Genomic DNA, 15,460 nt, shown 5'->3' with positions numbered 1-15,460 from the left:
CACTCCATGCACACAAAAAAAGCCGAAGCTGCTTTATTGAAATTAGATCTCAAGAAAGTATATGACTACATTGATTGGGGTTTCCTTAGGTGTCTCCTTTCCAAAATTGGCCTCAATGACAAATGCTCAAATTGGATAATGGCCTCTGTTGTAGATGTAAACTATGTCGTTCTTATTAATGGTTTCCCTTCTTCTTTCTTCCCTGCCGCTAGAGGTTTGAGGTAGGGATGTTCTCTGTCCCCTCTCCTTTTTATTCTGGTCATGGACTCCTTAAGTCTTCATATAAAAAGGGCTGTAAGAGAAAAGAGATGTCGCCCTTTGGAAATCAGTTGGGATATTTCTATTTCACACAACTTGTTTGTTGATGACATCCTACTTTCAACGATGCTTTGTCGAGCCTCGTGGACCTATTTGTATGACATATTGGGAAAGTTCCAAAAAGCTACGGGGCTGTGTATCAATGACGACAAGTCGTCTTTCCATCTGGAGGATGTTAATGCGGAACTTATTGTTCATCTGATCCAACTCTTCAATATAAAAGCTAAACCTCTTAAAGAGGGCCTGAAATACCTGGGATTTCATTTAAAACCTGTGGGCTACACAACTGCGGACTGGATGTGGATTCATGACTGGTACTTCATGAGAATTGCTGGATGGGAATTTAAATGTCTTTCTATGGCTGGGAGAGTGATTTTAACTCAAGCAGTTCTGGTCCAATTAATGGTCTACTGGGCTCATTTATTTTTCATTCCTGTAAATATAATCCACAAACTAAACAGATTAACCGCAAATTTTATCTTGGGGGGGAACAAAGAGAAAAGAAGATTCCACCTTACTAAACTCTCAAATTTGACTCGTCCAAAAAAATTGGGGGGTTGGGGAATCATGGACCTTAAAATGTTTGGCATAGCACTCCTCTGCAAATATTTATGGAAAGGAGTTTTAGGGGATAGTCTTTGGAGCAATGCCATCAAATCGAAATATATGGACAGCAGAGGCATATCCTACTAGTATAGACTAGGGACTATAGGAACTTCACAGGGATCAGCCATATGGAGAAGCTTTCGAAAAATTGAACATTTTTTCTTCAAAATCTGGTATGGAGTTTTCAATTGGGGAAAATATCATCATAGGACTTGATCCCATCGCGGGAGGTGACGAGGAAATATCCTTTTCTTGACAGTTACTTCGGGCCTTACAGCAAAAGGGGATCTTCTATTGGGAGCAGACCATTGATAGATGGGTGGGGTCTCTTCCTATCTAGAAATTGGCCTCGATGATGGATCTCAACGATGATCTTACTCTCAAATGAAATCAAATTATTTGGTCTATGAGGAACAGGGGAATTTTCAGATCTGAGGGGGAGGATAAACTAATCTGGAAGGGGTATAGGGGAAGGTCGACTGTATTTGTAAAAGATATCTATTTACAACTTCAACAGGACAGTTCCATTCATCAGAATAACATTTTCCCTATTATCTTTTGGAAATCTGGATGTCCCCATAAGATAATCATATTTGCATGGCTTGTTTTCCATAATAAGAACCTAACGTGGGATAACCTTCAAAAAAGAAACTGGAGCGGGCCTGCTATCTGTCCTATTTGTAAATCTGAAGAAGAAAACAACATACACATTTTCCTAAACTGTCTTCAATCGCAGGGGATATGGAAGAATCTGGTAGACCATTTCGGATTCAGTAGGTTTTCTTTTCTCTCACTTAAAGAAGCTTTTGAATGGTGGAGCAATCTAAAATCGGACTGGAGGCCTATTCCGCTATTAACCTTATGGGCTATATGGAAATGGAGAAACAGGACCCTTTTTCAAAACAGCAAGGAAAATTATAACACTGTTTATGAATCCATTCTCTCCCAGTACTACTCCGGCCATTCCTCCATTATCCTATAGAGAGTTGAAAAGCTGAAGGCAAAAAATCTTGATCCCACGCACGTTCCACGTGCATATTTTGATGGGGCGGCTCAAAATGGTATTTGTTCATGTGGTGTATTTATTATCCCAATGGAGAACCAACATATCGACATTTTTTGGAACGGTGGAAAAGGGTCAAACAACAAAGCAGAGGCAATGGCATTGGCTAGTCTCCTAATGTTCGGTGATTCCAAGGTCATAATTGACCATGTAAAGTCTATTCACTCCATAAAAAACCACAATCTTACGGGGTGGCTGAACAGAATTGACTCTATCTGGAAATCTCGAAAGGACTATTCTATTAGCCATATCGATAGAGCAAAAAACAAAGAAGCTGATTCTCTGTCAAAAAAAGGTCTTTCTTCACAAAACGAATTCTGGAAGATGAGCATATCAGTGGGGGATGAATTGCACCATATTCAGGATTTCATTCTGCTGGGTACTTAATCCTCTTTCATCTCTCTTCCATTCTGGTATGTATCAAGTACCCCATTTTTTCCTATTCTGTTTTGCACTTGAAGTTTTCTGATCCTGCTTACTTTTGTTGATCCTTACAATGCCTCCATTTTATCCTGTACATTTTAGATGAGGTTTTGTGTTTATGGCTTTGATTATGTATTTCACTGCATTGGCTTGGTTGCCTTATCCGGCTACACTTATAGGTTATCATAACCGTCAGATGTTGTACTGTTATCTCTTAATGAATGAATAGTAATCTAGCTTTTTTCTTACTGAAAAAAATATTCATGAAAAAAGCTCTAAAGAGTTTTAGTTGTAGAGAGGTAGGTTACAGGGAGTAATGTGTAAATGATCGATCAAACAAGAGTGGTTGGATTAGTCATTATTTCGTAAAAAAACCCTAAAATTATTAATCATTGTTGGTTCCTTGAATCATATGACATCTGTAAATATGTAGGTTGTAAGGAGAAATCATGGAAAAATAATAAGTTGACATGTAGAGGCAGGGAAGGATTAGAGAATTTCTCTGTAAAATCTCCATAAACTAGTTCAAACTCATATGCCATTTATAAATTTGCTACTCTGTAAGGACAAATCATGGAAAAATAATAGGTTTGACACGTAGAGGCATGGAAGGATCAGAGAATGTCTTTGTAAAATCTTCATAAATTAATTCAAACACAATTCATTTAACCTTACAAACAAAATACGACATGGAAAGTTTGAATAAAGGCACACATATTAATATATGGTAATTAATTCTACTACAACGAAATTAATGTATGTAAATCATGTGAATGTGATTAGTAAATGTCATAAATCTATTAAAAATTTTAAAATTGATAAAAAATAAAAAAATCATGTAATTATAGCTCTGGGAAAAATTAGAAGGAATGCCAATAGTGGAATTGTCTTACATAGTATCTGGGAAAAATTAGAAGGAATGCCAATAGTGGAATTGTCTTACATAGTATATGAACAAGAAATCAACCATGTATACAACAGAAGAGTGTTAGCATATGAGAAGAACATATTTTATTTTATGGATCCAACTATCTATGTAAATGTAATATATTGTCAAATATTAGGATGGGTAGGTGATTAATGGGATTTGAGTTGACTAATTATAATATTAAGAACGAAATTAATATTCACGTCTTTGAGAATTTAGGAATTCATGTAATTGTTATGAGAAAGAAAGTGCTTAAAATAAATTTCCAATAACTCAAAAAGAGAATATGTCATGGGTGAGATTCTAGTAACTTCAAACGAAATCATAGTATGATTTTGGAAACAAAATATCCACGTAGAATTTGAAGAAGAAACAGGGATTTATAGGTATAATGATAATTTCATTGTGGAAAGGACTAAAATTTAATAATGGACAAACTACAACAGAAATGGATATCTCTCATGGGAGGTTGACGCAATCTGAGACTCCTTGCTCACGGGTCATTTTTATTATTCACCAAATCATTTGTACATAAATAACACACTGGTCACTTTTATTATTCACCAAATCATTTGTACATAAATAAGATTGGAAATTTGTTGAGGAATTGAACAGAGGCCTTAAGAATAGGATTCAATCTGCAAATTTCTAATAATAGAATAATATGGAGAATTCTACATTTCTTCATTATTCCAAGTTCGTGAGCTAGCATTACAATGATACATAAAAAATTTGATAACTGAGTTTTTTTTTCCTTCTTGCTCCATGCTTGTTCATTTTCTCGTGAAGTTTCATCTTCACCTTTCTTGCCATAAGATAGTGTTGGAGCTTCGCCTCTTTTTTACGTTTTATGCGCCAAAGGTGGAACACTTGAACTCTTAATCTCCTCTTTCTTCATCTTGATTGCACGCTAACATTCTTTGTATTCAACATTGTTGAAGGTTCCTTACTGTTTGAAATTTCTTCAAGTTTTATTGCTTCTTCCTGGTTGTTAATATCTACAAACTTAAAATCAATGTGAGATAAAAGATCATAAAAGGAACCATATTGATTCTCGTCATCCTCCTCTTTTAAGAGAAATTTCTTTTCTTCATCTTTCTCTGCTGACATAGTTGGTTGTTTCATGTCTTCAACCTACTTCATCAATTTTGTTGTTGCAAATATGTTTTCTTGCATTTGATTTGTGTATGGAGGTAAGCATCATCAATAAGATGATTTTTGTGCATCACATTGAACCATTCTTCATGAGATACATAGTTCTCATCAAATTTGACTTCATACGTATTTTCATTAGAGATAATTTCTTCAAAAGCAAATTTAGATTCTACATCAGTGGTTGTTTCTTCGTCATCACATGTTTCAATGTCAACTACAAGGACACATTCATAATCCATCATTGTAGCTTCAATGTTTCCATCTTCATTTTTATAATCAATTATGAGAGTGAAAGAACAATCATAATTTTCAAGAACCATACTTTTATCATCTTCAACCTCATTCAAATTGTACTTTATTTCTAAAATATTCCACAATACTTTTGCATTTTGAATCTCACCATATTCATATAGTATACAGAATAAGATGTAATGTTGATGCATCTCTACTCATATCATGTTTCAAATTAACAAAATACTCTTCAATATAATTCAATAAATCTACCTTCCATAGTATTGTTTTCATTTCACTTTCCTAGATTTCATAATTTATAACTAAGAAAGAGCTTAGATCCCACATTAACCCTTTTATGATTTCATCTATTTAATCAAATTCTTCACTGCGTTGATCCAGATCTTCATTATGATCCTTGATCAACATCAACCTGAAACTCTTCACCAAATTCGGCTGAAAAGTATGTTGCATCTGTCTCTTGATTCTTTCTCCTCGTATGTTTCATTTTTCTTCGAGATTGTTTCAGTCTCCTTTGTTGACCCATCACTGAATTCTCCACCAAAGCAAATTCAGCGGCCTCTAAATACTCCGCAGTCCACTCACACAATCGCAATCAACACCAGGCACTTGAAATCCCACAAACTAAAGCACTTTAGCTCAATTATTATTGGTTTCAACCAATACATCCAAGAAATTTCTCACGCATCAAATTACTCCAACTAAACCATGCCAACTAACTAGATTATCCATCTAAATTCCAATGTTGATGACTTCATGCCAACTAAACCAGATTATCAATTACCTCGGGCATCACACAAATTCATTTAGGCATTGAACTCTCGTTGGCACAACAATATCTATTACATTTGGAGTCATATTCCCATAAAATGGGACTGTTCCTTTCTCATTTTCCCAGGAAAAAACCTCCTCCCCTCACTTTGACCCTAGTTGCTTTATTCTAACGGTCTCGTGGTCGCCTTAGTCTGCAAACTAACAGATGGGTTATATTCACATGAAACTTCACTTTGGTGGTCACAACACGCATCAATCATCTCCAACGATCTCCTTTCACACGTTCATAACAACCACGCCCTCTACTCACAGTAGCATCGATATGACGGAAGACCACTTCTTGACTTTTCAAGTTCCTTCACACGTAGCGGTTACTATAGCCTCTCGATGCCACCGCGACCAGTGTCCTCCAAGCCAATGTAAGGGCTTGGGTAACTATTATAATAAATAACAAAAAAATAATGTTCACAGAGTCGAAAGGAACGTCTACAGCTTCGCACCATCAAAGTTCCACCAGTAGCAAAACTCACAGTGAGATTTCCTCCAAACACTAATTCGCACGCATTTACACGCTGATGGCCCGTCCTCACTCTTTTCAAAGAAGAATAGCTAAGCAGTTCGACTATCTGGCTCCATCCTCACCCTTTTCTCCAATCTTCAACAACGCTTTGTGTCTTGGTTCTCTATGCTTGGTTACCACCATCTCAGATTACACAGTGGAATGATGGCAATGGCTCGACAGAACACTACTTTTGTTATGCAATTTCTTCTTCGTAGACTCTTCCTAAAGGAGTGTGTATCTCTAAGACAACCAACCCAATCCGCTGGCAGTGCACTCTGTAACACTCCCAGTCTGTGGCACGAATCCAGTATCGAGTGCACAATGAATTCTCCAAACAGCCTTCTGGAGCAATGACCACGTGCAACAAATTTCCGGGATCGAGACGAGTAAGATTCTGGATCCAAACAACCTTCCAAGATCCAAAAAAACATTATGGGATCTAGACCAAGAAGTGTCTAGACCCTAACAGCCTTCCACGATCGAGACCAAGAAGTTTCTGGACAAGTGACCACGTGCAACAACAATCGATCAATGATCTATGATCGATCTCTCAAAAAACCTCCAAATTCAGTTCTGCAAGCAAAACAATGATGAAGACCAACTCCAATTACGACACGGATCAGCTCCTCACGTCATATCACAATCTGGCATACCTCAACAGCAGTGGCCGCGTTGACGACCTCGAATACCTTTTCCGAGGTTTAATCCGCAACTACAGAACTCCGAAGGGCTAAGCTTGGCAAAATATGACAAATCCACTCCCAATGAGCTCGTGCGCTCCTTTATGCTCAACAGTCTCCAATCTAGAATCTACTTCCAACCTGACAACTTTACACACGCAGCCCAGATCTTGCAAAGCTTCTGTGAATTCCCCAAGCTCGGCCTTCAAACCACCTGACCCTCACGAGCCTCTCTGCATTCATAACCCCAGCTCAAACTCACCCAACGATCTAATACCAAGTAAAATTTAATAATGGACAAACTATGACAGAAGTGGACAACTCTTAGGTGAGGCTGACTCAACGTAAGAGTACCTGCTCACAGGCCACTTCTATCATTCACGAAATCATTCGTACATCTATTGAGGAATTGAACAGATTCCTTAAGAATAGGATCGAGTCTAAATGATTACAACAGATCACAACGAATATCTAATAATAGAATAATCTCGAGAATTCTATATTTCTCCATTATAAGTAAAGGACTTTTACTATTTATATACAAAGAAAAATATAATTAGGATTAGAAAATGTACATTATATTCATTTACCTTTCTTTCTAGCTTTTTTGTCTTTTAAATTCTTAATTCAGCGTGGTTCACTAGAATAATGTTCTAATTATATATAAAGATTCATGTCCTTTTTAAGATTGTAGATTTACTTAATATACCACATTTATGGTCACTATAATTTATCCTAACCCAAAATCTATCTTTATGCTCAAATATCTTTCTTAACTTTCACGTATGCTCAAATATCTTTCTTAACTTTCACGCTTCTATGTGATAAGTTAACCCAAAATCTATCTTTATGCTCAAATATCTTTCTTAACTTTCACGCTTCTATGTGATAAGTTGTTTCAAATTGTGAATTATATTATATTTTAGTTATTCTTTTAATACAACAAATGTGTCCTCGTTTATTGTACGAGCCAACTCAATTAGCTTGCTCATTTCATTTTGAGTGGATTTGATGTTTAAGTTATTTTTTACCAGTTAGAACCAAATTGTTATTTAGTTTTATTTTTGACTTTTTAATTTGGATTGTGAACATGTAAGTTTATTCAGTAATTCAGTGTTTTCAATTTTCCATTTCTTGTAGCCCATATTCCATTTTAAGCTATTTTTAATACTAGTTAAAAACAAATTGTTATTTAGTTTTACTTTTAATTTTTTAATTTTGTTTGTAAATTTTTAGTTCTATTAAGTGTTTCATTGTTTTTAATTTTCCATTTCTTATAGCCCATATTCCATTCTTTGTATTGAGTTCGAAACCCTAATATTTTATTATCTAAAAATTGAATTTGTTGTAAAATATTGTTCTTAATTCTATTTTATGGTCCACTTGTCTTTCTTCTCCTAATCAATCCATAGGATCATAAAGACTTTTAAGGTTACTTTATTTAATATCTCATTACGAGGTTGAAGTTTTGAAATATGTGGTAAAGTGATCATAATTTAAAAATAAAAAATAAAATAAAACCAGTATAGATCCATCTTAAGCACAAATCTCGCATTTTCCAAGAGAGATCAAATCACTTTAGTTGCAAACCTCTTTTAGAGTACAAAATTTGAAAAAATAAAAATCACATACCTTTTCTCATTTAATTGATCCGGATGATTTTTTAATGGTTCTCTCTCTATATATACAATGTGTAATTTTTTATTATTTAAATTGTATTTTTTTAATGCTATATATAGTACATAACTTAAACTTGTAAGTCTAAAAAAAAATTGTTGAATTTCAAGGAAAATTGACAAAAAAATATAACCTAGAAAACGACCAAGATATAAAAAAATGAGACTACTTCAAATGTTTTAGCCATAAAAGTTATTTTTTTCAATTTCTTTATAAGAAATATACATAAAAAAAATTTAAACAATATAATATATACATAGTTGAAATTAAAATATTTCACATAGCACTCACATTGATACATTTTATGTATGGACTACATTGTCCACAATAAAATGGTTGTTTTTTTGTTAATAATAATATATTTCTAAGTATACATCAATATTACTTAAATCCTCCATTATAAGAAGGTCATCAACCCCACCCTAGAAGATCAAAAGTATCTCTCTATTTTAACTAGCTCAAAGAAGAAATTAATATAGCGAAGATTAGAACAAACTCTCATGAGCTCCATAGTGAAACAGATCGTTGGGCAGTTCCTAAAACACCAAGGATGGAAAGGATCTGCCATCTCTGTGAGAATAGGAACATCGAGGATGAAAATCACCTCCTCTTAGAGTGCCCCGCGTACAACCACATTAGATCTCAGTTTCATAATCTTTGTAGCAATACTGACCTTCCTAGCCTTTTACGATGTCAAAATTATAGTGAGCTCGGGAGGCTTCTCTCCAAGCTTTTTGAGCATAGGAATAAAATTCTTAAATCAAACTAAATAATCTGTTTCTTTAGGTCCGATAGACCAAAGTTTGCTCTCAGTTGACGTTAACCATCATCATCATCATCATCATTAAAATATTTTATTGAAAACCAACATTTAAATTTTTTATTATTATGAAAATTTTATTTTAACATTTTCTATATATATATATATGAAACTGATATGAACATAAATTAATGAATTAATTAACATAAATATTCAAATAATTTATTTAAATATGGGGTTTAAATCTTTTTTGAAAAGTATTATGGGAAAAAATATTTTTGAAAAATATAACATCAAAACATCTTACTCGCACTTTTTTTTTACTTCTAATTACTTTATTTTTTTACTTCTAATTATTTTATCTCTTTTTAAAGCCTATATGTAATTGGAGTAGTCTTTAAGTGCAACATTTTGGAGTTTTTAAATTTTTGGCCGGAATCCCGCGAAAAATTGTGTGCTCAAATCTTGATTTGTGTTGTTTAAAGTGGTTTTTTGAATCCATATATGGATTCAATGTTCTCCATCAAACTTGTGATTTCTATGAATCCTTGCCAAATTCTAGAGAAATTAGATCGCGAAATAAACCAAATAGTTTTCCAAAAAGTCACTACTAGATATGTAATTATATTAAGTCATGTGGACATCTAAATATTTTATTTGTGATTGAAAGTGAATGAAATAATTTTAGAATATTGAGTTGTAATATCAACAACAAATTAAATCGCTATAGTGAGGTTTTTATTATTGATGTTTTATAATGTTATTAATTAAAACTAACTAAACATAATATTCACTTTTATTTTTATTATAGTTAATATTGTTTTTCTAAGTAATTAACTAAACATACATATTCACTTTTATTTTTATTATAGCTAATATTGTTTTTCTATTTAAAGAATAATTATGGCATAAGGCGTTCCCCTTTGAGAATCACTCCCCTAGTTGCCACTGTGTACTACTTTGCACCATCGGATGGAATGTTAAACGATTGAATCTTTTAGGTCGTAGGATTAATAGTTAATAGGTAAGAGAAAACTAATAGTTAGTGTTCATAATGGGCACATTCAAAAGTAATTAAATGATTGTTTCTTCTGAACGATTTCTTCATCAGTTTCTTGATGGCTTAACTTGGAGGCTTATTCCCCTCTCGGTTCTCTAGAAGAGGGTTCCTCTTGCAAGGATTGGTCTATTTGTTCATGAGTCCTTCCAGACTTGAGTTCTTGTGGTAAGTTTTCCATTCAAATTCAAAGTTTTCTCACTCTATTACTTTTTCTTATTTTAATTTGGCAACCGACTAAGACTACTCTTACAATTTGAGATTCTTTGTGCTTGTCTTTGTCGAAAAAACACTACCGACAGTGAGTTAATGGTTACCTTTGTGGGAGTCCCAATTCGATCATACAAACACTAAGGGCCAAGGTTTCCGTGCAGTTTGGTTTTTTGTTCAATTGACTATAGACAGTCAAATGATTCCTTTTGTAGCCCGTAAACATTTTCAATATTTTCAGCACAAGTGCTCTCAATGTTTGATATTGAAAATTTGGGCAAGCTCTATATATTCTACTGTAAAATAGTAAATGTCATAGTAAAGTATAGAGGAGTTATTAGCCCTCGAATATCTTCGGATGTAACTCCACCGTAGTATTTACAGACATTGTTATCTTTAAATATGGACTATAAGCTTCGTAGTAGTTAGTTTGTATACATGTTGAAGTCTAATTGTTTTATGGATGGTGAAGTTTAATTGTTATAAGTTTTTTTTATTGGAATTTGCGGTTTATATACAACTCGACTCTTAATTGTTTTAAAATTTTATTTCTTATGAGAATTTGTGGACACGGTTTTAATTTATTATTTCTTTATTATTTAAAATGTAGAAATATCCTTGACGGGGGTGAGAATCCCATAGCACGTGGCAACCTGAGTCCCACCACTGCAAACAACTAGCGTGCGGGTGGAGGACCGGCCTCCTTGTCCTCTCATTTGAACCGACGAACTCGGGGGTGTAAAGGTGCTCGTGTGAATCATATTAATCTCTCTACAAGTGTGGACGACAAAGATCTAAGGAGCAGGATGGCTCATTGCTATGGTTTTTGTGTTGACATTTTAGTTCAGTGTTGTTCTCCCAATTGTTATTCTGCAAGCAAACGGAAGCGACAGTGGTGGATTTTTAGAGCAGGATGGCAGCTGTCGAGTTTCACCTCCAACTCTTGGCAATGCAAATTTATCATTGTTATTCTCAAAAGGCGGCATCCTGTGCTTTTCTACGCATGCACAATGCGGCCTAAGGTGGTTCGGGTAAGTTGATATTTCTAGTTACATTGGAATTTAGAAGGTGCGAGTTGTTGGTCTGTTGGAGGTTGCTGGAGGTGGTATATTTGGTGGTGTTATTGGGGGTGGTCGTGGTTGTGCATGGGATACTATGTCTCAGGTGTTTGAACTGAGAATTGGTGTGCCTTTTGCTCAGTGGGTGTTTTCTTGTGTGTTCTGGTGATAACGGAATTTCCTCCCTAAAGGTCATTGTGGTGGTATGATGGTGTGGTCTGTGTGAGGCCTCTTGGGGAGCTTTAGCCAGGGGTGAGATTAACCCATCCATTCTATCTCTATTTTCTTAAGCTCTCGGCACTCTGAAGGGCTAGAAACTTGGAGTGCACAATTGGTGGAGTGGAAGTAGTTGGGTTGTTGGGCATGGTTATCTGTGGAGTATTTTGGGTGAGAAGAAGTCTAGGTTGTGGGTGAGGCAGCCTTGGCGATTTATAGCGGGCCAAACCCTGAAGGTTTTCAGTGGCTCTGACACTCTTGAGCCGGGTATAGGTAGTAGTGTTGTTGGTTTGTTCAACATGCAGCCTTCCCCTTAATGTGGGCGTTATATGAAAGGAGATTTTGGGGGTATACCAATTTCCCCTTTCTTTATAAATTTCGATCCTGAGGCATGTGGGTTATGGCCCACAAACCTATCGGAAGCGTTATCGGCTTTAAACCTTTAAACTGGGGACATTCACTCTTATCAGAATACATAGGAATTACACAGGAAACACAGGAACAAGCACCGAAACCCTTAAGTCCAGACTTCAAATATTATACAGCCGCATTCATAATTATCGGCGGGTCCGCTCTCCCAATCCATCGCCTTCTCACTGTGCTCTCCATTCACCGATCTCTGATCCTAATCTCCACCGTCCATTTCTTTCTCCGATTCAACGGCTATCGGCACATCGCTTAATTGGCCATCGGCATATCGCAATTCCATCTTCGCCGTCCCTTCACCTATCTCTAATGCGATTTGCAACTAAACCTTGACTGTTGATCTGGCGCTCGATCCGACGATTGACGTTACATCTGATCAACGAAACTAATTGTTGATCTTGTGCCGTAAATCCAACCCTCATTTTATCCAACGCTCCACAACGATTTCAGGTGGACAACAAGCACAAGGATTAACTGCCCGAAAAGCGGTTTCCTCTCTCCTTCTCGTTGCTACGTGTCCTCCGCTAAGTGGAATCGAGTGCCAACCCGAATTACCACTTACCACTTGTGACCTCGCCCGAAATACCACCTTCTGTTGCAAAACCGCTTCTCTCACTAATTAACTTCCGTGCTCTTCTGCCAAGTGATGACCGTCGATCTATTCCATTGAACGGTTATGATGGTTCCTTCTGATTCCTCTTCCGCCAGCGCTTCGAGTTAATCTCCACCATTCATTTCTTGATTCCCTTCCGCGTGATTTAATCTTCATCATTCATTTCCTTCGTCCTCATCCGTTGATCTCTAAGATCCAATGGCTCCTCTGCATCGACGACTCGCCTCTTAGTTCGTCCCTTTGCTTTGACTTTAATTGATTTTTTCAGTGTTTTGTGGTTTCGGGTTTTTCTTCAGGGTTTCGACCTCCCGCTCTTTCGCTGCTCAACTTCCTCTGAGCTTAAATCCTACCTCTCCAGAGCTTCACTCTGATCCTTCAATTGGATTTGATGATCCATTATGATTCCTCCGAATCACTCTTCTCCTATGCGTAGTTCTACAGAACTTGCCTACAACCTCTATTACACAACTTACACGTAATTCAATCATTCAATATTCATTTCACACATCTATACAGTTCTGGAATAAACCTTTGTATATATAAATATGAACAACTGATTACATATCGAGACTCTTTGTCCCTCAGGCCTGATCTTCAATATCAGTGGCCTCCTTATTTTACAGTCTGCCTGTAGACATATATTTATACTAGAAAGGTTTTGTTGAACTAATTCTAGGTCAGATCCTTAATCTACTGAACTAACTCCTAAATGTCCTCTAAGTCCACTTTTAACTCCAGTTAATCCCTAAGAATCCTCTCTAGTTCCTCGAATCATGAAACTACCTTAAGAGTTATAATTGACTTCTAACTCTCTTGTCATTATTAACCGTTCGTGTTCTCCTTCATTCGAGAGCATTTACAGAATATCTCACATTATCTAATTAATTCCTATCCTACTCACTCAAAAGCCTAAATATTACATTAATTCAACACTTAGGAATCCCCTTAAAACAAATGACCCCCTTATGTCTACTAAAATACAATGATTTTCTCTTGGGTTGAATGCTCCTGCATTAGTGTTCCTTCCTCCTTGCCAAGTCAGGCTCAACGTGCCACGGGGACTAGGATAGGGCAATTCAATATGTGGAATTAGAAATGGTGGGAGCTTGGACGCGCCAGGGTGGCAATAATTTTGGTCGCTCATGACAGATGGGTGTTGAAGCACAAGGTGGTCGCAGCGGTAGCAAGCAGGCGACCCATCATGAGGCGTGGTGGTAAGGTCAGCGGGGGGTTTGGCAGACGTTCAGCTCCCAACTTGTAGGTAATTCAACATTGTTGTCTAGAGAATTGTCATGAGCTCATTAAAACTTTGCTGGATCAGGTGGAGTCAGTTGAAAGGATCCGAAGGGAGGAGCTTGTTGAGCTGGTGGCCACCCTAGATAGGATGCACTACTTTCATTTCTAGGTTAGAGAGCGTGTGGTTTTGGTCTGGCGTGGCTAAAACCATATTTCAGAAAAAGTGGAAAAGCCAGAGACATGGATGCCGCACTTTGAAGGGAATGTCTATTGCAACTTCCACCCTCCGCCTCCTCCATGAACAGCCTCGGATAACCCAACGTCCATCACGTCGGATGACTAGCATGCCCTCACATGTTTTCTATGTGTTGTTTTTCTTTTGGTGTCTATAGCCTTCTAGTTTATGGACAATGTCCTTTATCTCTTTTTTATATTTCTGTCACACGCTGCAAATAATGTTCAACAAACCTGGTTGGGGTGAGACCAACTATTTTTTGTTACTTCGGATGTATATCTCTTTTGCGAGATGAATAAAATTTCGACTTACAAAAAAAATATGTATAAATCGCACTATTACACCAAGGGCACTTTTAAGACATTTTTTTAAGACAAAAGAAATATTTTGTCTTAAAAAGTCACTTTTATTTTAATTATATTACAATAAAATTTAATATCAATTGAATTGTCTTAAATACAAAATTTATGACAAAAACAATTTGAGACAAAAATATTTTAAGACAAAAATTTATATTTAAGACAAATATATTTTAACACAAAATTTTAAATTTAAGACAAAATCAGTTTAAGACAAAAATATTTTAAGACAAAACTTTATATTTAGGACAAAAGCAGTTTAAGACAAAAATATTTTAAGACAAAAAGAGTTTGAGACAAAAATATCTTAAGGAAAAACTTTATTTTAAGAAAAAATTATTTTAAGAAAAAACTTTATATTTAAGGCAAAAGCAGATTGAGACAAAAATATTTTAAGACAACTTTATATTTGAGACAATGGCCACTTAAGACGAAACCCATTTAAGACAATTAATAATTAAGACAAAAACATATCAATTTAAGAAAATATTATCTAACAACTACAAAATTGACTCTGACAGTGCACCCTAAGTCCGCCAGCTTACGGGCTACTATTGTATCGCGCCTATACCAACACTGCAATTTCACTTTCTAGACATGTTATCTTATATAGAGACAACGACTTGTTGGGCTCTTCTTTTTGTGGGGGTAGTCGACTCTGAAAAACGTGAAAACTTTCCTTGACAAGATTTCCCATACATTAATTATTCTTTTGTCCCTTCAATCTATGTTTATATGATTAGAGATAACTTGTATGTATTTACGTTCGGCACTACTACACGGAGGGGAATTTTATAAGACAAAATAAATCTTTTGTCTTAAAATTTTCAATATGAGGTGCTAGTAGAAAAG

Source organism: Pinus tabuliformis, chromosome J (assembly GCF_031772625.1).
Source record: "Pinus tabuliformis cultivar Carrire ecotype Pingquan chromosome J, CPIR1, whole genome shotgun sequence".
Classification (NCBI taxonomy): domain Eukaryota; kingdom Viridiplantae; phylum Streptophyta; class Pinopsida; order Pinales; family Pinaceae; genus Pinus; species Pinus tabuliformis.
This window is presented reverse-complemented; position numbering follows the sequence as displayed.